The sequence below is a fragment of the Rutidosis leptorrhynchoides genome, chromosome 2 (genome assembly GCF_046630445.1).
Source record: "Rutidosis leptorrhynchoides isolate AG116_Rl617_1_P2 chromosome 2, CSIRO_AGI_Rlap_v1, whole genome shotgun sequence".
Taxonomy (NCBI): domain Eukaryota; kingdom Viridiplantae; phylum Streptophyta; class Magnoliopsida; order Asterales; family Asteraceae; genus Rutidosis; species Rutidosis leptorrhynchoides.
Window position 1 is genome coordinate 402,117,578 of NC_092334.1, and position 24,284 is coordinate 402,141,861.

Here is a 24,284-nt window from a genome sequence, read left to right on the forward strand (position 1 = left end):
TCGTACATATAAATACCCTGCCCATCGTGTCCGATCGAGTGTATATGGTAATTTATAGGGACGCCCAATTGTAAATCTTTATATTAACATTAACAAACTATCATTTAGTTAAACAAATATAAAGCCCATTAATAGCCCATAGTCTAATTTCCACAAGTGTCGTTTTTTTGTCCAAACCCCAATTATGGTACAAAGCCCAATTATCCAATTTTAATATTTAGCCTAACATCATGATTACTTCGTTTTAAATAAGCATAATAATAACTTAGCTACGAGACATTAAATTAAAAAGGTTGAACATAACTTACAATGATTAAAAATAGCGTAGCGTTACACGGACAGAATTTCGACTTACACCCTTACAACATTCGCTAACATACCCTTATTATTAGAATTAAAATTAAAATTAAAATTAAAATATAAATTATAAATATAAATATTACGATATAGATAGAGAGATGGATGGATATTTGTTATGAAAAATGATCAGAATTCGGTTGGCTTTATAGGGAATTTCAGAATTTGGGGCTCCGCGACTCGCGGCCCTTTTTGCCTTCAAACTCCGCGAGTCACGGAGTTTGCTTTTACAGCTCACACAAGTTTGGAGCCTTTCTTGCCGACGGTTTATAATATATTATATAATATATAAATAATTATAAGAATTATTTAAATATTATATTATATTTATGTGCATAGTTGATTTGTAATTTTTAGTCCGTTGCGTCGAGCGTTGAGAGTTGACTCTGGTCCCGGTTCCGAATTTTCGAACGTCCTTGCGTACAATTTAATATCTTGTACTTTGCGTTTTGAATCTTGTACTCTTGTAATTTTGAGACGTTTCTTATCAATAATTGGAACCTCTTTGATTGTATTTTGTACTTTTGAGCTTTTTGGTCGTTTGCGTCTTCAATTCGTCGAATCTGTCTTTTGTCTTCACCTTTTATTATTTAAACGAATATCACTTTTAAATAGAACAATTGCAACTAAAAGCTTGTCTTTCTTGAGGAATAATGCTATGAAATATATGTTCGTTTTTAGCATTATCAAATATTCCCACACTTAAGCGTTGCTTGTCCTCAAGCAATATCGTCTTGAAATACTAGAATCACTTCTTTATTCTTCACACTTTGTACATCAGTGATTTCTATACGGCGGTATAAACAATGGTAGTAACGATATGGTTTACAGTCCCACATGACTATAAAAATTTAGATCCATTAAGGAAATTGGATCTTTATGAAAACATTTGATCTTTTGAAAATTAAATCTAGTTTTTACCCTAGATAAGTTTTCCGGAATAACCCTTCACCGGTGTTTGCAAAATATTTTTGTGGGTTTGGTGGGTTTCAGATTTGAAAATTTTAGCTCAAAACTTATGGTTTTGTGTCACCCACTTGCTAACCTTGTATTTGGAAAGCAACACATCCAGTTTACTTGTCCCGTATATTACCTTTCGGTAAACTACCGTCCGGTTGTAAAGGAAAGCGTTGAACAAGCAACTATTAAGGCAATGTCCCCTGACATGCTTTTAATTATGGTCTATAACGTGTCGGACGCAATTACTATCCTTGGTAGGAGCAATAGTAAAGCTCACCCTTATAATTTTTCGGTCTGGCACAAGGTCCTGTCTTTGACCACTATGCAACCACCGTTCTTACGGTTGACACCCGATTTAGTTCAGGTGACCTAATGAATTCCAGGTGAATTCCTAGGATTTTACGTTCAATGGTAATGAACGCATTGAAAATGGGTTTACAGAAAACAAATCGGTTTATAATTTGATCAAAATATTTTCTCGTTCAAGCTCGAGTTTAGATATCATTGAATTCCATGAGTTTGAATTCTCAATCTTTAAGGTCAATCTCAAGGATTGAGTAATATCAGTCTTAAAAGCTGATTTTTAATCTTTAAGGAGATTATCCTTTCTGGGGATCTGATTCATTAGTCTTATCCAGCTAATTTGCATGGTGCCCCCCCATTTTACGAGATAAATCCTTCTCATGGTTAGGATAAATATGACCACTTGGTGACCCTGTTTAATGCTGAGGTCCGTGGATTTCCTGCTGATTTTAGTGATGACTTTTCTAGAATTTTCGTCAACCTACAGCTGGTCTGGACGACAACTTCCTGACTTAAATCAAGAAGCGCGTGTCTTTTTCGAAAGACTTTACTTCCTTTTAATGATGGAATTGATTCATCGTGTAGATCCATCTTTCTTACAGTAAATCAGGTAAAACTTTTTAGTTTAGTCCAAAGCAAAAGTATTTTCAGTTATTTGTACAAAAATATGTGATATATGTTTAAGATAACTTGGTAAATTTTCCCACACTTGACTTTTATTTTCCTTTTTATCGTCCTCTATTCCATTTTAAATGAATTTTAACATTTTGGTTTGTTTCTCAATTTATGTCCTTTCTGAGGTAACAATAATTTCGGTGTTAAAACCTAGTTTTATCGTTCATAAATATGTATAAACATGATTTTGAGTTCATTTAATTGAAAATTTTGAAAAATTTTACTAGAATTGGGTAGTCAGTATATAAGACTAGGGCTGTTCTTTATTATCAGAGAGCACTAGATTCTAATACAACTACTACTTTACTAGTATTTCTAATGGTAACCAAGTGTATAAAGTAAAAATTTTAAAATCCGAAAGAATTTAACCCCTTCCCACACTTAAGATCTTGCAATGCCCTCATTTGCAAGAAATCAGTAACAATTTAAATTATTGAGGGTGATTTGTGTGAAAATGATTAAATTTTTACCAAAGTTTCCAAATATATTGGCGTTTGTTTGCTGAATGATAAATGGTGCACATCATTTGTTCATTCCGTCTTGTTGTTATTTCACATATATTTTGCATCTTGTCGTCAAAATTAGTTGCTTTTGCTGAACTTAATGCCAGTATTTGAAAATGCGTTGTTTTACCCTGTTGTGTACATAAGATAAACTGCAAACATATATACATATTTTTGAAGTTTGGTATATTACCCCACATTCAAAAATTATTAAAATCTAAGAATAAAAGTTAGAAAATTATAAAAACTATTACAATATTAACATAAGTATTAAACGTATCAACATTACAAATTACAAAATAAATAAAACTAAGTAGACTAGGGATGATACTGATACCAATAGGGGTTCCAAGCATAACCATAGGTGCTATAAAATGCTTCGGCAGGGTTATACGTAGGATACGGTGGTTGCATCTCTATAGACCAGGGAGGGAATATGGGTTTTGGAGTAGGAATATAGTTTCTACCTATATGTTGGCAATGAGCTATGATTTGGTTTTGATGAACTTGCCAATCTTCAAATGCTCTCTGTCTAGCATTTTCGTACTCCTGTGAAGCTATAAACCTTTGCATTTCTTGCATTTCATTTCCCCCTCCTACATTACCTTGCTGTTGGTTTCTCTCAACCTGTGGATGTCTACCATGGTATTGTACTGCGGCGTTATTTCACCTCTTCAAAACTTTCGCACCATGGTATACATTTAAACCTATAGTATCGCGGGGTTCTGGTTCTTCGACTAATAATCCCCCCCGACTTATATCCACACCGAGATATTCAGCAATCAAAGTAATAAAAATACCACCTCCTATTATGCTATGCGGTCTCATCCCCCTAACCATAGCTAATAAATAATAACCCACACAATAAGGTATACTTACAGCGCTTTGTGGGTCTCGAATACACATATGGTAAAACAAATCCTGTTCATTTACCTTTTGTGATGACCCGAAAATTTCGACTAAATTTAAACTTAATCTTTGTATGATTAACATTTCCGACACGATAAGCAAAGTCTGTAAAACTGAATCTCAAAATTTTTGAATTACTTTTATATATTTAAATACCCTTCGGTTGTTTTCGACGATTCGCGAACAATTATATGTAAATAGATACATATATACTATAACATGAAAAGGTAACAATGTATTAATTGTTTGATACCGTACATTAAACTTATTGGTTTAAATATCTATTTGAATGTATATGATAAGTTGAAATATTTATTATTAAAATTTATTTATAAATAACTTCCAATGTGTATTTAAAAACTGATTTATGTATATTAAAAAGATATATACATATATATAATAAACGATAGTAACATTCGTTTATTGATTCAATTGATATTTAGATAAGTTAACTAAAGCGTTTAAGATGAACCAGTTAAACACTAATTTGCTACAGTGTTTTCAAATTGCCACATTACTCAAAATGCTACAGTGTTTTCGAAAATCACTATTTGCTACAGTGAAATTGACTTTGCTACAGTGAATTGCTACAGTGAATTGCTACAGTAACTTTGCTACAGTAAAACACTATTTTAAAATGTATTTTTAGCAAATAACGAGATGATGATTTATAGAAGTAAATGACCAAAATACTCGAAAGTTTAAGATATACTATGAGTGGTATAGTTTATGGATAACTTAAGGCTATATTTTGACAAAGGTACGTGTCACGAAACGTAAAATGCAAGTTTTCTCAGCGTACGAAAGGACATTCGAAAAACCAGAACCGGGACATAAGTCGAGTGATGACGTACGACTTATCGGAACAAAAATTACAAGTCAACTATGCACGTGAATTTAATATAATATATAATTAATTATTTAAATTATATATATTATATTAATATTTAATTATGTCGACGAGCTAAATTACAAATCAATGTGAGCTGTCCCTGGTCCTCATGCGAGTCGCATGGCCAGAAGGCCATTTCCATGCGAGTCGCATGACTCCAGATTTCAGGCCAAGTGCTATAAATTCTCGAGTTTTGGCCAGATAAATCACACACACATATATATTATTTTTACTCCGTATTTATTTATTTTATTATTATTATTATTATTATTATTATTAATAATAATAAGATTATTATTAATCTTATTATTTTTATTATTAGTGTTATTATTTTTGCGATACAAAAATAATAATGTACATAAAATATTACGACGGAGTGCTGTCCAAGTATTTTTCAAAATGAGTTTTCGAGCAAGCTAGAGCTAAGGAAATTATGGGTTATTGCCAAGGAGGTTATGGGTAATGTTCGGGGGTATTTTTTTGTGAATCAAACCTCGTGTTTATCATCTCCGATGCGTCTACGTGCTTTCCTGCAATATTGTATATCAATATTAAACAGTGAGTTTCATATGATCCCCTTTTCAAACTATATTTTTGGGCTGAGAATACATGCGCAGTTTTATAAACTGTTTTACTAAATGGATACAAATACTAAAACTGATTTTGTGTGAGTTTCATATGATCCCTTTTACTCTCTACATTTTTTTGGGCTGAGAATACATGCAAATGTTTTATTAACCGATATACAATATTTATATGCATGAGTTTCATTGATCTTTTTTTTAATTGCTTTTGCAATATATATTTTTGGGCTGAGAATACATGCACTTTATTTTAAACGCAATGGATACAAGTACATACTAAATTCTACACTGAGTTTGAACCGAAAATCCCTTAGCTTTGGTAACTGTTAACTGCCAGTTATAAGAACTAGTGGGCGCGAGTAGTAGTATATGGATCCATAGGGCTTGATATCCCCGTCCGAGCTAGAGCACTAGCCTTTTAACGGACGTATGCTATTTGAGAAGCGTACACGTTGGTTTGCGTGTATTATTAAGATGATTATACAAAGGGTACAAATTATATATACGTTATAGTTTAGTTACCAGGGTGCTCAATTTCGTAGAATATTTTGATAAACGTTTCTGGATGAAACAACTGAAATCTTGTGATCCACTTTTATATAATCTATTGATAAACGTTTCTGGATGAAACAACTGAAATCTTGTGATCCACCTTTATATACAGATTATACGAAACATTAAAACTATGAACTCACCAACCTTTGTGTTGACACTTGTTAGCATGTTTATTCTCAGGTTCCCTAGAAGTCTTCCGCTGTTTGCTTACATGATATACAAGCTATGTGCATGGAGTCTTGCATGCTTTATTCAAGAAAACGTTGCATTCACAAAACCATCATCATGTATCTATTTTGACTGCATTGTCAACGAAAGTATTATTATTGTAAACTATTATTTACGGTGATTGTCTATATGTAGAAATCATCAGATGTATAAAACCTTGGAATTAAATATTCATTTATGGTACGCCTTTTCAAAAGAATGCAATGTTTACAAAACGTATCATATAGAGGTCAAATACCTCGCAATGAAATCAATGAATGACGTGTTCGTCCATATGGATTTGGAGCGATCATCACACCTTTTCCTTGTTCTTACCTCTTTGTGTAATCGAATTAGCTAAAAACCTATGAATCACTCTTAATTCAGCTCTATCTATATCCAAATAAGAGTAATTTCCCCCTTTGAATCGGTGATGGCTTGTCATTTGACTCCATACACCATGTGTATCAAAATTTTCATCTATCTTTCTACCATTTAGTATCAACCCTCTACAATCGGCAGATGCTAACTCCTCAGGCGTATATATACGTAAAGCCTGAGCCATGTCCAGTAAAGACATGTGGCGCATCGAACCTCCTAACAAAAATCTAATAAAAGATCGATCGGTTAAACTAGCTACCCTATCATTTAATTCTATACTACACAACAATTCTTCACACCATACTTTATATACAGGTCTACGCATGGTGAATAAACGTACCTAGTCGTTAAAAGTAGAATTACCATACCTCTGTGCAAGTAATTCCCTAATTGGCCCGGCCAATTCTACAGCTTCTAATGGTCCCCATTCTATGACCCTAGGTACCTCAACAACTTTAGAATGAAGAGTATGCAAACCCCTTTGGTATTTTGGATAATCTATCCAAAGTCTGTCAAATCTCAGGTTCGGGTGCAAATCTTCCAAGTGCATATCAGAAAATGTTATGACTGGGTGAGGTATATCTTGCTTGTAGTAGTCATCCACCTCCTGTTGTTCCGCATTCTCAGCAGGAGCATTGCGAGCTTGGGATGAAGATTCACCCCTTTCAGTCTGCAAAACACATCAAACACAATTTTTGTGCATCCAAATATGCATTAGTGTCAGCAAAATCATCAATCAAAATAATTACAATGACATGATCAATTTATATCAAACTTAAGCTCATTTTCATATTTTCATCAAATCTACACTTTTTCAAATAAGCATATACGAAAATGTTCGCCAAGTTCATAAGCATTTAACTCAAATAACATGTCAAAATAATCATTACTAGCAATTAAACAAGTTTCAAATAGCATTATCTCTCAAAAATCAATTTCATGAATTTTTAGACTTGAAAAAGTCCACTTTAATTCTCAAAATCATGTTTAGGCTCAAAGTTTGGATCATTTAACTACCTAAACATGTTACACTACTTAATTTAGCAACAATTCATGACAAAAATCGGCCATAACCTGTTTATATCAAAAAGCCCCAAATTGCTCAAGAACACAAACCCTATATTACTCAAAATTTGAAGTTTAAGGCTTCTAATCATGTTAAATAGCATCAATCTAGGTTATACAAGCATAATACATAAACAATTTAAGCATAATTACACTAAAAAGCATCAAAATCAAATTGGGGAAAAAAATTGCTCAAGAACACTAATTTTCGGATTAAATGGTGTTTAGGTGTAGAAATTTACCGTTTTTCTTGAGTAATTCCTTGATAGCATCCTTCTCAACATGATTTTAGTAAAAGATTTGATGATTAATGGTTAAAAATTGTGATTTTGGGGGTTTTTTTTCGTGTATTTTCGGCAGTATTTCGCTGTATGTTTGAGTTGTGGTGTGCAACTGAGCTCATCCAGCTCCTTTTATTTTTTTCTATAATTCGATCCATCCGCGAGTCGCGGAGATTTCCCCTTCAAACTCCGCGAGTCGCTGAGTTTGTTTTTTGTTTTTTTTTGTTTTTTTTTAACATCTTATACTAATTAAAACAATTAAGTAATTAATTTTAAAATTTTGTTTCCCTTGTTATTTAGGACGAGGTCGTTTCGGATCGATGTCCTAGTCCGTCCTTCGATAAAATTTTAAAATTTGTCTTTTTGTAGCGATTGTTTTAAAAGCTAAGATTTTTGGGTTTTTTTTTTTTTTATGTTTTTGGCATACTTTAATTCAATAAGATTAAAAATAATGATAATAAAAGTTCTCGTCCCTCCCTTGGGTAAAGCAATTTCGGTTCAAAGACCTAGTCTTCAACTTACGACGAATTTTAAAAATTATATTTTTAACTTAATGAGATAAAGTAAATTTTTATTTTTAAATTCACACAATTTAAATATAAAATTCAAAATTAATTTAAAAATTCACACCAAACTTAAAATTTGAAATGCATAAAATTAAAAATTCATATTAAAAATTCACACCAAACTTATATTAATTTTTCAAATATTTACAATTTTAAAAATATTGTTTTTACAAAGTTTACAATATTAATTTAAGATTTAAATATTAATTTTAAAAATATGGTAAAAATAAAATTAAAAATCTTTTTGGCTTTTTATCCCACTTTAATCAATCAAATATTATCAAAAATATGCGCCCCTCTTTTCGGTAAAGTAATTTCGGTTCCAAGACCTAATTTAACTCATGACGAATTTTTGAAATATTTTGGGTTGATTGATTAAAGATATTTATACCTTAAGAATAAACGTTAAATTTCGCAGTGATGTAATAAATTTTTGAATGATATCAATAATTTCGGTCGCCAAACCTAATTTTATTCAATACCAATTTAATACTTTATAGCGAACAAATTAGCGTTTATTATCAAAAGGTTAAAAATAAAAATAAATAAACAAAAAAATAAAAACTGTACAGACTTACCTGTGAAATAGATTTCTTAGTTATATGATCTATCTCATTCATAAGATAGTCGGTTTAATTGGTTTTCCATGGCTACATAGGCGTAACCTCGAGCATTCAGTGTCTTTTCTTCTAAACATATGAACGGTCCTTCTCTGCATAAAGTAACAAATTCGGTATTTGAATAGGTTTGATTATTTGAACATTTACCTCCATGTGACCATTTTCCGCATTTGTGACATCTTTCTAGGTGTCGTGCTCTTCTTTTCGCTGCGGATTTTGATTTTCCTTTACCAAATTGTAACTTATTATCTTCACATCTGGATTCTTTTCTAACTCCGTCCACTTCAATTCCTTCTTTTGAAATTTTATGACCAAGAACGATGCCTTCTTTAACCATGAAATGACATTTCTCCCAATTAAGTACTAGATTTGATTGTTCGCATCTAATAAGCATTCGTTCCAGATTAACTAGACATGATTCAAATGTATCACCGAAGACTGAAAAGTCATCCATGAAAACTTCCATGCATTCTTCTATCATGTCATGAAAAATCGCCATCATACACCTTTGAAAGGTTGCAGGGGCATTGCAAAGTCCAAATGGCATGCGTTTGTAAGCAAAAGTACCATAAGGGCACGTGAATGTGGTTTTATCTTGATCTTCGGGTGCTATTGGAATTTGAAAATATCCGGAAAATCCATCTAGAAAACAATAGTAACTATTTCTGGCTAATCTTTCCAACATTTGATCTATGAAAGGTAAGGGAAAGTGATCTTTTCTGGTGGCGTCATTTAATTTTCTATAATCAATACACACACGCCATCCTGTTATGGTCCTAGTAGGAATAAGCTCATTTTTCTCATTTGTAATGACAGTCATGCCACCCTTCTTAGGCACGCATTGAACTGGGCTTACCCATGGACTATCAGAGATTGGATAAATTAGACCTGCATCTAGCAATTTAATAATCTCTTTCTTAACTACATCTTGCATATTAGGATTTAGTCTTCGTTGGCGTTGCACATACGTTTTATGACCTTCTTCCATAAGGATTTTATGTGTGCAATACGAAGGACTTATTCCTTTAATATCATGAATCTTCCATGCAATGGCTGGTTTATGAGCTTTCAACACAGAAATGAGTTGTGATTTCTCATTTTCATTAAGAGAAGACGATATTATTACAGGTAATTCAGATTCACCATGTAAATAAGCGTATTCCAAATGGTTTGGAAGTGGCTTTAACTCTAATTTCGGAGGTTCTTCTATCGATGATTTGTATCGATATCTGTCTTCTTCTTTTAGCATTTGGATTTCTTCTGTTGTTGGTTCATATCTATTAGCTATAAGTGTAGCTAACATTTCAACTTCATCAATTGGTTCATTACCTTCTCCTAAAGAACATTCTCCTGTTCCTTGTAATTCTGGAAATTCTTCTAACAATTCTGCATGTGCATCTATAGTTTGAATATAATAACATATATCATCTGCAGATTGTGGTTGTTGCATTGCTCTATCAACTGAAAAGGTAACACTCTCATCCTCTATACTTAGGGTCAATTTCTTACCGAACACGTCTATCATTGCTTTAGCCGTGTTTAAGAATGGTCTTCCTAATATGAGAGGAACTTGAGAATCTTCTTCCATGTCCAAAACAATAAAATCTACTGGAAATACTAAAGTACCAACTTTAACTAGCATGTTCTCCATTATCCCTCTAGGATATTTTATTGATCTATCGGCTAATTGTATGCTTATTCTGGTTGGTTTCAATTCTCCAAGGTCTAGTTTAGCGTATAGTGAATACGGCATTAGATTTATACTAGCACCTAAGTCTGCTAATGCTTCTATTGAACTAAGACTACCCAGAAAACATGGAATTGTGAAACTTCCTGGATCAGATAATTTTTCTGGTATCTTATTCAACAGCACTGCTGAACAATTAGCATTCATAGTAACAGCCGAGAGTTCTTCCATTTTCTTTCTATTTGAGATTAGATCTTTCAAGAATTTAGCATATCTAGGCATTCCTGAAATCACATCAATGAAAGGAAGATTTACATTTATCTGTTTAAACATATCCAAGAATTTGGATTGCTCGGCTTCAAGTTTCTCTTTCTTCATTTTACTCGGGTAAGGAAGTGGTGGTTGGTATGGTTTAACATAAGGTTTAGCCTTAACTGTGTTATCTTCATTAACCTTTTCAACTACCGGTTCTTTTTCCTTATCTTGATTAGGTTGTGGTTCTTGTGGTAGGAATAGCTTCATCAGAAGTTACAGGTATTTCAGGTGGTTTAAGTATTGTACCACTTCTTGTGGTAATGGCTTTAGCTGTTTCATTCCGGGGGTTAGCATTTGTATCACTAGGTAGACTTCCCGGTTTTCTTTCACCTATTAACCTTGCTAGGTTACTTACTTCTTGTTCCAGATTTTGAATAGAAGCTTGTTGATTTCTAAATGCTTGAGCATTTTATTCATTAGTTTGTTTCTGAGATGTAAAAAACTGCGTTTGAGTTTCAACTAGCTTCGTCATCATATCTTCTAAATTCGGCTTTTTATCATTGATTTGTTGTGGTGGTTTGTTTTGAAAATCAGGTCTTTGCTGATTGTAAGTATTATTGGATACTTGTTGATTGCTAGGACCTTGTTGGTTGTTGTATGGAATATTTCTGTTATAATTCTGGTTTTGATTGTAAATCGGTCTTGGCGGTTGATAATTATTCTGATAATTATTTTCAGGCCTTTGGTTTATGTATGAAATATTCTCTCTTTGTTCCATTGTTAATTCAATACTGAGACAATCTTTTGTCAAATGTGGTCCTCCACACTGCTCACAACTAATTCGTATTGAGTGAATATCTTTAGTCATCTTTTCCATTCGTCTCTCCACAGCATCTATCTTTGCGGAAATGGAATGTAAGTCATGGCTAGAATCGGCTCTAGCTGCTTTAGATGATCTAACGATATCTTTTTCTTGGTGCCACTCATGTGAGTGGGAAACAGTGTTATCAATAATTTTGTAAGCATCAGTTTCGGTTTTCTTCATAATAGAACCACCAGCTACTATATCTATGTCTTTCCTTGTAGTGATGTCGCATCCTTGGTAGAATATTTGTACTATTTGACAGGTGTCTAAACCATGTTGCGGACATCCTCTTAGCAACTTTCCAAATCTAGTCCACGCCTCATATAGAGTTTCATTTGGCTTCTGTGTGAACATAACAATTTCTCCTTGAAGTCTTACGGCTTTAGATGCAGGAAAGAATTGTTTAAGAAAATTTTCAACTAAAACATCCCATGTATCAATCGCCCCTTCAGGTAACGATTCCAACCAATCTTTGGCTTTTCCCTTTAAAGTCCAGGGAAATAACATGAGATATATCTGTTCATCCTCCACTTCTCGGATTTTAAATAGTGTGCAGATCCTATTAAAGGTACGTAGATGTTCATTTGGATCTTCCTTCGGTGCACCACTAAATTGGCATTGATTAGTCACCATGTGTAGAATTTGTCCTTTGATTTCATAATCTGGCGCATTAATGTCTGGATGAGTAATTGCGTGACCTTGGCCAGTGCGTTTAGCTCTCATTCGGTCTTCCATGCTTAAAGGTTCTAGATTCTCCATAATTGAATTTGTTGAATCGGAATCACTAGAGGATTCTGATTTAATGGTTCGTTCCTCAACAATCTCTGTTTGAATGATTGGTGGTTCCGGAGGAAAGTTTAATGGTTCAGGATCTATGAATCATCCCTGAATATTCTCCAGATTCCCAATTGTGAGGTCGGGTTCAAAAAATGGATTATCGGAAATTTGAACTGGAGTACTTGGTCGACTGGATGACGATTCTAAAGAAAAATCAACGGCAGTAATATTTGCTAAATGTCTTGATCTAGTTACAGGTGGTGAACGTACAAAAGGTGGTGAACGTCTTGCTCGGTGCATTCACTGAATATCCTTTTATTTTTTAAAAGGAAAGAAAAATTATAATAAGTTATCCAATCAATAGACTTTTCTGATTTTGCCCACGTTTCGAATAGCCAAAAGATGCAGCAGAGGGGCAGGATTCGTTTGGTCTCAATATAATTGAGGACTGTTTGGCTCCAATAACCCGGTCCACATACAAATCCAACTATTACTACGAACCAGAAAATTTTGATGTCTATCAATTTAACCACTTAAAATAAATTTTCGTAATTTTAAGAAATTTAGATAAGAAGTAGAATAAAATTCTATGTCCTAAAACTAGAATAGCGAGAAATAAGAAAGAAAAAGAGTTCGTCGAAAAAGGTCGAAAAAGAAAAATGGTTGAAAAATAAAAGGTGACGGAAAAATAAAAGAAACTTATAACACTTAAAAACACTTGACTAACCTAACCTTATTACTACAACTAACTTAAAATTATAATCGCAAATTGAGATTACTAATTGGAATGATAATTGATACATAGGTAAAAGTCGTCTAAAAATATTAAAGCTTACAAGAAAAACTAAATCCCAAATGGAAATAACTTAAAAAGAAACTAAAACTTAAAAAGGCGTCGCAAAATTCTAAAGTACCTAAATCTTAGTCTAAAGAAAAAGCACTTAAGGAATTCTACGGCAAAGCCTAAAAATCTAGAAGTAAAAATAACTATGGCAAAAACTAAGTTTAAAACTAAATATGAGCGAAAAATACAAATATTATGCTAAAACGATTAAAAAGGGACAAAATATAAAAATATACAAAAAGTTGTAAAAAGTACAATTTTTATAAAAATATTATTTTTATATTATTTATTTATTAAAACTATTAATTTTACATATAATAAAACTAATTAACAATAATTATTACAAATTAATTAAATCTTTAAACTAAATAATAAATTAATTAACCCTAAATAATAATTAATTAATAATAATAATTAAAATTCCGTAATAAATGCCAAATTAGGGTTGCTGTCAGGCGCGTCAGAGAAACTCTGCGAGTTGCGGTATTTAAAGCAGCAAACCCCGCGAGTCGCGGGGTTCCAGAATTCAACTCAGGTACAGTTTTAAATTTGACGTTTTTTTTTATTTTATATTTTCTGTTTTTATATTTTCTGTTTATATCAAAATATTTATATAATAAAAACTTATATTTAAAAACTTAAATAAAAATAGAACCACTTTATAAATTTATAAATATCTTAAAAATAGATTTATATATATTAATTTTTTTTTTCAATTTTTTTTTGTTTTTTTTTAATTTTTTATGTTTTAAATAAAAACAAAATACTTAAATAAAACTTATATAAAAATTAAGAAACTTTATAAAACTTAAATATTTAACAAAATCTTAAAAATACTTATATTTTTGTTTTCTTTTTTATATTTTCGAATATTTAAAAAAATATTTTTATAAAAACGAATTTTAATAAAAGTAAACTAAAAATCTTTTTTTTCTTCTTTATATTAGCGTTGCGCTTCCGGCGTTTAAGAGTTCCCCGACAGCGGCGCCAAAAATAACTTGATGTCGTGCGAGGTGTATAGAAAATAGCTATTATATTTTACAAGGAAATACTATTAAATACGATACAATTTTACACAAGATATTTATTTATTTAGAGAATGGATATACTTAAACCTTGCTACAACACTTATAGGCAGTGTACCTAATCGTACAGTAGTGTAGTTTTTAGTAAGTCCGGTTCGTTCCACAGGGAAATCTTTAAACAAAGCTTAACGCTATATTAGTTTACTTTTATAAAAATACAAATATATATAGAAGTAATATTATTATTATAAAGGGGGGTTTTTTACCGTTTAATGACCGGTTTATCGATTTTAAAACTTTAGTCACAGTTAAAACCAAATGTAAAATATTAAAAATAAATACAAGACTTAAATTAAAGCGTAAAGTAAATAACGATAATGAAATTGCGAATAATAAAAGTGCGATAAAATAAACTTGCGATAATTAAAAAGTACGATAATTAAAAGTGCAATTAAATACAATAACAATAAAAATGCGATAATTAGAAGTGCAATTAAATATAAAATAAAGGAAATTAAATATGAAATAAAAGAATTATGCTTATTTAAACTTCCGTAATCATGATGTTTGACGTGTTGATTTTAGTTTTATGCCCATGGGTTAATTGTCCTTTGTCCTGGATTATTTAATATGTCCGTCTGGTTTTTGTCCATAACAGTCCATCAGTCATAAATATAAAGTGCGAGTGTCCTCGTCAAATTATCCTTATACCCGAAGTTAAATATTCCAACTAATTGGGGTCTTAAACTATAACAAGATTTTAATACTTTGTTTGATAATTACACCAGGATGTCGACTGAGTGTAACCCAAGGTTTTAATATTTTGTTATCAATTATACCAAGTGTCCTTGTACATAATTTCACCCCTGTTTTAATTATTCTAGTGGCTATTAATCCATTCCCGTGTCCGGTTAAATGAACGATTATTCGTACATATAAATACCCTGCCCATCGTGTCCGATCGAGTGTATATGGTAATTTATAGGGACGCCCAATTGTAAATCTTTATATTAACATTAACAAACTATCATTTAGTTAAACAAATATAAAGCCCATTAATAGCCCATAGTCTAATTTCCACAAGTTTCGTTCTTTTGTCCAAACCCCAATTATGGTACAAAGCCCAATTACCCAATTTTAATATTTAGCCTAACATCATGATTACTTCGTTTTAAATAAGCATAATAATAACTTAGCTACGAGACATTAAATTAAAAAGGTTGAACATAACTTACAATGATTAAAAATAGCGTAGCGTTACACGGACAGAATTTCGACTTACACCCTTACAACATTCGCTAACATACCCTTATTATTAGAATTAAAATTAAAATTAAAATTAAAATATAAATTATAAATATAAATATTACGATATAGATAGAGAGATGGATGGATATTTGTTATGAAAAATGATCAGAATTCGGTTGGCTTTATAGGGAATTTCAGAATTTGGGGCTCCGCGACTCGCGGCCCTTTTTGCCTTCAAACTTCGCGAGTCGTGGCCCTTTTTGCCTTCAAACTCCGCGAGTCGCGGAGTTTGCTTTTACAGCTCACACAAGTTTGGAGCCTTTCTTGCCGACGGTTTATAATATATTATATAATATATAAATAATTATAAGAATTATTTAAATATTATATTATATTTATGTGCATAGTTGATTTGTAATTTTTAGTGCGTTGCGTCGAGCGTTGAGAGTTGACTCTGGTCCCGGTTCCGGATTTTCGAACGTCCTTGCGTACAATTTAATATCTTGTACTTTGCATTTTGAATCTTGTACTCTTGTAATTTTGAGACGTTTCTTATCAATAATTGGAACCTCTTTGATTGTATTTTGTACTTTTGAGCTTTTTGGTCGTTTGCGTCTTCAATTCGTCGAATCTATCTTTTGTCTTCACCTTTTATTATTTAAACGAATATAACTTTTAAATAGAACAATTGCAACTAAAAGCTTGTCTTTCTTGAGGAATAATGCTATGAAATATATGTTCGTTTTTAGCATTATCAGAGGGATGAACAAGAGAAGGCGTTTCAGTTATTGAAGAAAAAGCTAACTACGACACCTATATTGTCATTGCCTGAAGGAATGATGATTTTGTGATATATTGTGACGCCTCAAAGAAAGGTCTCGGTTGTGTATTAATGCAACGAACGAAGGTAATTGCTTATGCGTCTAGACAATTGAAGATTCACGAGCAAAATTATATGACGCATGATTTGGAATTAGGCGCGGTTGTTTTTGCATTAAAGACTTGGAGGCACTACTTATATGGGGTCAAAAGTATTATATATACCGACCACAAAAGTCTTCAACACATATTTAATCAGACACAACTGAACATGAGGCAACGTAGGTGGATTGAATTGTTGAATGATTACGACTTTGAGATTCGTTACCACCCGGGGAAGGCAAATGTGGTAGCCGACGCCTTGAGTAGAAAGGACAGAGAACCCATTCGAGTAAAATCTATGAATATAATGATTCACAATAACCTTACTACTCAAATAAAGGAGGCACAACAAGGAGTTTTAAAAGAGGGAAATTTAAAGAATGAAATACCCAAAGGATCGGAGAAGCATCTTAATATTCGGGAAGATGGATCCCGGTATAGGGCTGAAAGGATTTGGGTACCAAAAATTGGAGATATGAGAGAAATGGTACTTAGAGAAGCTCATAAAACCAGATACTCAATACATCCTGGAACGAGGAAGATGTACAAGGATCTCAAGAAACATTTTTGGTGGCCAGGTATGAAAGCCAATGTTGCTAAATACGTAGGGGAATGTTTGACGTGTTCTAAGGTCAAAGCCGCGCATCAAAAACCATCTGGTCTACTTCAACAACCCGAAATCCCAGAATGGAAATGGGAAAACATTACCATGGATTTCATCACTAAATTGCCAAGGACTGCAAGTGGTTTTGATACTATTTGGGTAATAGTTGATCGTCTCACCAAATCAGCACACTTCCTGCCAATAAGAGAAGATGACAAGATGGAGAAGTTAGCACGACTGTATTTGAAGGAAGTCGTCTCCAGACATGGAATTCCAATCTCTATTATCTCTGATAGGGATTGCAGATTTATTTCAAGATTCTGGCAGACATTACAGCAAGCATTAGGAACTCGTCTAGACATGAGTACTGCCTATCATCCACAAACTGATGGGCAGAGTGAAAGGACGATACAAACGCTTGAAGATATGCTACGAGTATGTGTTATTGATTTCGGAAACAGTTGGGATCGACATCTACCGTTAGCAGAATTTTCCTACAACAATAGCTACCATTCAAGCATTGAGATGGCTCCGTTTGAAGCACTTTATGGTAGAAAGTGCAGGTCTCCGATTTGTTGGAGTGAAGTGGGGGATAGACAGATTACGGGTTCGGAGATAATACAAGAAACTACTGAAAAGATCATCCAAATTCAACAACGGTTGAAAACCGCCCAAAGCCGACAAAAGAGCTACGCTGACATTAAAAGAAAAGATATAGAATTTGAAATTGGAGAGATGGTCATGCTTAAGGTTGCACCTTGGAAAGGTGTTGTTCGATTTGGTAAATGAGGGAAATTAAATCCAAGGTATATTGGACCATTCAAGATTATTGATCGTGTCGGACCAGTAGCTTACCGACTTGAGTTACCTCAACAACTCGCAGCTGTACATAACACTTTCCACGTCTCGAATTTGAAGAAATGTTTTGCTAAAGAAGATCTCACTATTCCGTTGGACGAAATCCAAATCAATGAAAAACTTCAATTCATTGAAGAACCCGTTGAAATAATGGATCGTGAGGTTAAGAGACTTAAGCAAAACAAGATACCGATTGTTAAGGTTCGATGGAATGCTCGTAGAGGACTCGAGTTCACCTGGGAACGAGAAGATCAGATGAAGAAGAAGTACCCACACTTATTTCCAGAAGATGAGCCAACACCTCCAATCGCTTATAATTTCGGGACGAAATTTATTTAACGGGTAGGTACTATAGTGACCCGAACTTTTCCGAACCTTTCTATGATTATATGTTTAATGAAAACTATATTTACATGATTAAATGTTTCCAACATGTTAAGCAATCAAACTTGTTAAGACTTGGTTAATTGAAACGGAAATTTTGTAAACGTCTGATTTCCCAGTTTGACCAATGATTCACGAACGCTATAAGTTGTATATGACATGATGATACATAAATGAATAAATATATATGTTTAACATGATATAATGATCATCAAGTATCTCATTAAAAATAGTAACAATAAGTTATATACTTAAAAAGGAGACTATTGACGTATGAAACTCGAAACGATACATATAACGATTATCGTTATAACCACGTCTTACTAAATATATATGAAGCATATTAATACATTGTTATATTATATATAACATGATAATATGATAATTAAATATATCATTAAGTGTATTAACAATGAACTACATAAGTAAAAACAAGACTACTAACTTAAGGATTTCGAAACGAGACATATATGTAGCGATTATCGTTGTAACGACATTTAAATGTATATATCATATTAAGATATATTAATATATCATAATATAATAATAATATAATAATTTAAAATCTCATTTGATATTATAAACTTTGGGTTAACAACATTTAACAAGATCGTTAACCTAAAGGTCTCAAAACAACACTTACATGTAACGACTAACGATGACTTAACGACTTAGTTAAAATGTATATACATGTAGTGTTTTAATATGTATTCATACACTTTTGAAAGGCTTCAAGACACTTATCAAAATACTTCTACTTAAAAAAAATGCTTACAATTACATCCTCGTTCAGTTTCATCAACAATTCTACTCGTATGCACCCGTATTCGTACTCGTACAATACATAGCTTTTAGATGTATGTACTATTGGTATATACACTCCAATGATCAGCTATTAGCAGCCCATGTGAGTCACCTAACACATTTGGGAACCATCATTTGGAAACTAGCATGAAATATCTCATAAAATTACAAAAATATGAGTAATCATTCATGACTTATTTACATGAAAACAAAATTACATATCCTTTATATCTAATCCATACACCAACGACCAAAAACACCTACAAACACTTTCATTCTTCAATTTTCTTCATCTAATTGATCTCTCTCAAGTTCTAACTTCAAGTTCTAAGTGTTCTTCATAAATTCTACAAGTTCTAGTTACATAAAATCAAGAATACTTTCAAGTTTGCTAGCTCACTTCCAATCTTGTAAGGTGATCATCCAACCTCAAGAAATCTTTGTTTCTTACATTAGGTTATCATTCTAATACAAGGTAATAATCATATTCAAACTTTGGTTCAATTTCTATAACTATAACAATCTTATTTCAAGTGATGATCTTACTTGAACTTGTTTTCGTGTCATGATTCTGCTTCAAGAACTTCGAGCCATCCAAGGATCCGTTGAAGCTAGATCCATTTTTCTATTTTTCAGTAGGTTTATCCAAGGAACTTAAGGTAGTAATGATGTTCATAACATCATTCGATTCATACATAAAAAGCTATCATATTCGAAGTGGTAAACTAGTAATCACTAGAACATAGTTTAGTTAATTCTAAACTTGTTCGCAAATAAAGTTAATCCTTCTAACTACACATTTAAAATAAACTATAAACATTATCTATATCTATATGATATGCTAACTTAATGATTTAAAACCCGGAAACACGATAAACACCATAAAACCGGATTTACACCGTCGTAGTTACAACCGGGGGCTGTTTTGGTTTGGATAATTAAAAACTATGAAAAACTTTGATTTAAAAGCTATACTTCTGAGAAAATGATTTTTCTTATGAACATGAAACCATATCCAAAAATCATGGTTAAACTCAAAGTGAAAGTACGTTTTTCAAAACAGTCATCAAGATGTCGTTCTTTCGACGGAAATGACTACCTCTTTCAAAAACGACTTGTAACTTGTATTTCCAACTATAAACCTATACCTTTTCTGTTTGGTTTCATAAAGTCAAGTTCAATACGAAACCGTGACCGCTTAAATCACTCAAAACGGATTAGAAACGAAGAAATGGTGAGCAAAACAAAATTGGTAAAAACTACTCATTTTAGCTACGTGAAAATTGGTAACAAATCTATTCCAACCATAACTTAAACAACTTTTATTGTATATTATGTAATCTTGAGATACCATAGACACGTATACAATGTTTCGACCTATCATGTCGACACATCTATATATATTTCGGAACAACCATAGACACTCTATATGTGAATGTTGGAGTTAGCTATACAGGGTTGAGGTTGATTCCAAAATATATATAGTTTGAGTTGTGATCAATACTGAGATATGTATACACTGGGTCGTGGATTGATTCAAGATAATATATATCGATTTATTTCTGTACATCTAACTGTGGACAACTAGTTGTAGGTTACTAACGAGGACAGCTGACTTAATAAACTTAAAACATCAAAATGTATTAAAAGTGTTGTAAATATATTTTGAACATACTTTGATATATATGTACATAATTGTTATAGGTTCGTGAATCGACCAGTGGCCAAGTCTTACTTCCCGACGAAGTAAAAAAAAAATCTGTGAAAGTGAGTTATAGTCCCACTTTTAAAATCTAATATTTTTGAGATGAGAATACATGCAGGTTTTATAAATGATTTACAAAATAGACACAAGTACGTGAAACTACATTCTATGGTTGAATTATCGAAATCGAATATGCCCCTTTTTATTAAGTCCGGTAATCTAAGAATTAGGGAACAAACACCCTAATTGACGCGAATCCTAAAGATAGATCTATTGGGCCTAACAAACCCCATCCAAAGTACCGGATGCTTTAGTACTTCGAAATTTATATCATATCCGAAGGGTGTCCCGGAATGATGGGGATATTCTTAAATATGCATCTTGTTAATGTCGGTTACCAGGTGTTCACCATATGAATGATTTTTATCTCTATGTATGGGATGTATATTGAAATATGAAATCTTGTGGTCTATTATTATGATTTGATAATATATAGGTTAAACCTATAACTCACCAACATTTTTGTTGACGTTTTAAGCATGTTTATTCTCAGGTGATTATTAAGAGCTTCCGCTATCGCATACTTAAATAAGGACGAGATTTGGAGTCCATGCTTGTATGATATTGTGTAAAAACTGCATTCAAGAAACTTATTTCGTTGTAACATATTTGTATTGTAAACCATTATGTAATGGTCGCGTGTAAACAGGATATTTTAGATTATCATTATTTGATAATCTACGTAAAGCTTTTTAAACCTTTATTGATGAAATAAAGGTTATGTTTTGTTTTAAAATGAATGCATTCTTTGAAAAACGTCTCATATAGAGGTCAAAACCTCGCAACGAAATCAATTAATATGGAACATTTTTAATCAATAAGAACGGGACATTTCACTTGTATGCTAAATTTCGTCGTTAAACAGTTTATAATGAATCACAAATTAAATACATATATTACTGGTAAAAGGTATATGATATACATGTTTTTGGAAAGCTGGCGAAAAATCAATAACTTTTCATTTAGATATCGAATAGTTTCGATGAACAGATTAAAAGATATGATCAACTGAATTATAATTGACGTTAATTAGAATTGCTTTTGAATCTGCAATTAATATTTAAACAACTTTTTTTACGAGATTGATAAAACGGATTTTTGAATATTACCAACCGAGTAAATAAATCCTTATATAAGACACGTCTCGTTTTGTTGAACAATTGTCAAAACTGATTGTTTTATCATATTTTAAAGCCTTATTAAAACTATAGTTTAATCTTACAAGAATTGGGAAACTATGTGAAATATTAAAATGATTCGATTGCCATGATCATTCAACTATTGTATGGAGTCAGATTGACTTTTTGAAATAACTTTTGATAACTATTGTATATCGATCTCGAGCATTAGGATTGTGATACACTATGACCTGACCTAGCTTGATAGACATTTATTGACCAACATATGTTCTCTAGGTTGAGATCTACGGTTATTTGGTATTCTGAGTTTCGGTCACATTTCGATGAACAACTTTATGTGCTGCTAAGGTGAGTTTCATTTACTCCCCTTTTAATTGCTTTTGCAATATATATTTTTGGGCTGAGAATACATGCACTTTACTTTAAACGCAATGGATACAAGTACATACTAAATTCTACACCGAGTTTAAACCGAAAATCCTTTAGCTTTGGTAACTAGTAACTGCCAGTTATAAGAACTGGTGGGCGCGAGTAGTTATATATGGATCCATAGGGCTTGACATCCCCGTCTGTTCCAGGTATAGAAACCCTAGCCTGAACTATAAAACAGACGTATGCTATTTGAGGTTAGTACACATTAGTTTGCGTGTATTGTACATGTTGGTTGCATGTATGTTAAAACATGGGTACTTATTAAAATGTTAAAGTTTAGTTACCAGGGTGCTCAATCTTGTAGAATATTTTGATAAACGTTTCTGGATGAAATAACTGAAATCTTGTGATCCACCTTTATATACAGATTATGTGCAACACTAAAACTATGAACTCACCAACCTTTGTGTTGACACTTGTTAGCATGTTTATTCTCAGGTTTCCTTGAAGTCTTCCGCTGTTTGCTTATATGTTAGACAAGCTATGTGCAGGGAGTCTTACGTAACATATTTTTCAAGGAAACGTTGCATTCATCAAATCATCACCATGTATCTTATATTGACTGCATTGTTAACGGAAGTATTATTGTAAACTATTATTTACGATGATTGTCTATATATAGAAATCATCAGATGTCGAAAACCTTTTAATTTAAATATTCATTTATGGTGTGCCTTTTCAAAAGAATGCAATGTTTACAAAACGTATCATATAGAGGTCAAATACCTCGCAATGAAATCGATGAATGACGTGTTCGTCCATATGAATTTGGAGCGATCGTCACAGTTGGTATCAGAGCATTGGTCCTAGTGAACCAGGTCTTGCATGAGTGTGTCTAACTGATAATTGTTAGGATACATTAGTAAGTCTGGACTTCGACTGTGTCTGCATGTCAAAAGTTTTGCTTATCATTTCTTATCGGAAATTACCTATCTATCATCTTAAGTCTAAACGCGTCTTATTGCATTGATTGCATAGATAGTGTATAGACCAAATTTCATATCTTAGCATATCTGTTACTATCAACTTTACCTGACAGCTTTCGAAAATTTCTCCGTAATTTGCGGGATCCCTTGTACTATATATTGGTATTCTATGTAATTAGAATATCATCCGATACCCAAAAATCTTTTCATACCAAAAATCCTTTATCTAATCGTGTAAGATGAATCCCGTATCTAGTTCAAATTCCTTAAACTCTGACAGCTATTCCGATATGGATATTCACCTGAATTCCGAAGACAGTGTAACCGGAATGGATCAACCAATTAGCCATCATCTATTTTGGATGAATTGGGGATGGGTTCGTAGTCTACTTAATTATTGGAGACAAGAAGAAGGTGATCCATTCCATCCACCACATTGCCCTCTTGGCGAAGAACCTGAAGCACTTACCGGCGAACCTGTTCGTAATACCATTTTTTCTCTCATCTCTAGAGTATCTCGTCATGATCATATACTCTCTCAAATTCTGGATCTTATTCATCCGCTCGTCCGAACCGCCAATCATTCCGGTGTAGTAGAAGAAGTCAACGAGCTTCACGCTCGGGTAGTAGCTTTGGAGAATATAGTGCAAAGGTTACAAGCACCAGCAGCATCACCGGCATCAACAGTACCACCGACAACAACACCAACAGTACCACCGACAACAACACCAACAGTACCATTACCACCACCAACAACATCCGCATCGCAAACCTCAACTTCACAATCTGTTCCACGAGCATCAACGTAATACGCACCGTAGTTACCAAGAAATACCAGCAACAATAACCGATGAAGTATTAACTCATTTCCCCTGAAGAAATTTTATGTATA